Source organism: Glossina fuscipes, unplaced genomic scaffold (genome assembly GCF_014805625.2).
Source record: "Glossina fuscipes isolate IAEA_lab_2018 unplaced genomic scaffold, Yale_Gfus_2 102594, whole genome shotgun sequence".
NCBI lineage: Eukaryota > Metazoa > Arthropoda > Insecta > Diptera > Glossinidae > Glossina > Glossina fuscipes.
The window spans coordinates 1-1,530 of record NW_024005480.1 but is presented as its reverse complement, the minus strand read 5'-3'; the positions used below and the strand labels follow the sequence as shown (position 1 = coordinate 1,530).

At 35.4% G+C, this 1,530-nt stretch overlaps 1 pseudogene; it reads right to left on the bottom strand.

Moving 5' to 3' along the window:
- Positions 1–6: 6 nt before the first annotated feature.
- Positions 7–374, bottom strand: LOC119644250 (annotated as a pseudogene).
- Positions 375–1,530: the final 1,156 nt, after the last annotated feature.

Here is a 1,530-nt window from a genome sequence, read left to right as displayed (position 1 = left end):
CTGTAAGCAATCGCATCCTTCTGCTTCTTTGCGAATCACATCTAGAAATGAGTCGACTAACTCTGCACCTTCTGTGTAATGACCTTTTGCCCAGTTGTTACCGGCTCCCGATTGTCCGAACACAAAGTTATCGGTAAATTTGCCCAAAAGCGCCTGATCTTACTGAATCCATTGTATCCGGTTCCAAATCTACCAATATAGCTCGCGGTACATATTTGGCTCCTATCGCCTCATTGTAGTTCCAATTGCAGGTCACTGTCACCATAATACGTGCCAGTGGCGTCTATGCAATGCTCATCAGATATAACCTCCCAAAGTTTTCCGCCAATTTGATTTCCGCATTGGCCGGCTTGCATATGCACAATTTCACGCATTTCCTAATTTTCTTTTGAACTTTTGTAGGCAGAGGTCTTCGAATTGGAGGTCTTCAGTTAATTGTAAAAATATATTTTCAGCAATGACGCCTTCTCTTATCCTTTTTGTTCCTCTTTTACAAAAAAGGTAAATCCCTTCAATTTTCAAAAACTGGAAGACCACCTTATTAAATATCCTTACGAACCAAGTTTCATATGCACACTTGATTGTTAAAGAAATTTAGAGTTTTGAAGTCAAGGCCACTGCGATACGAATATAGTTTAAAATATTACAAAGTACGTTTCTTGATGAATAACTATAGTTATATATTATAGTACTTTTCATACTCGAGTTGTGTCGAATTTTTTGAACATTTACCGATATTTTTTATATCTCTAATATATATACGAGATTTCCTTGTAGCATAAGTGTATTAGTTGGAAATATAAGACCAAAGTTAACTAAAGTTAGAAAATTTTGGGATGGCTTTTTGTTTGGTGGTTCCCATTTAGGCCTGAGCTCTATGTTTATCTAGCGCAATCTACAACGCAGCAATATCTACTCCTATTAACTTCTGTATTGTCCTTTTGTCATATCTATGACAGTCGAAAGTAAATTCTATTCCAAGCCGTGTGCAATCACAATTTTGTTTTTTACTTTTTTTTACTTTGCATTTGGGTAACGGTCTGCAGGTTGAACACCGAAAAATAAGGCAGATAGACGGACAGACAAGCTTAGAATGATGCAAAAAGTGATTATACACCACGTTATCACTTAAGCGAAAAATATCTGCGGCCGGAATATAATCATTTACAACACTTTAAATTTTGGAAATACATCTTTGACATCTCTAATGGATTGAACGACAATATATGAAGTAGCCAATGTTATGATATTAATGCTTAAATACTTCAATCGAATGTTTTTCTTCTTTTAAAACGCGAACGCGATAGATAGCGAAGCGACGAAATGCTGCAAGCATTGAAACTAAATTCTTTAAAGTGATCAACTAGATCGAAGAGCGAATCTAAACTGATTGAAGAAATGTATGTCTTCACGAAAATTTTGACAAAGCCTTTTCCTAAAATCAATCTTGTTTCCCCCGGTCTCACAGGCAAATGCTTTTTCGTTTTTTTTTTTTTTTAAATATTGCTTTTATTAAACTTGATTACATAT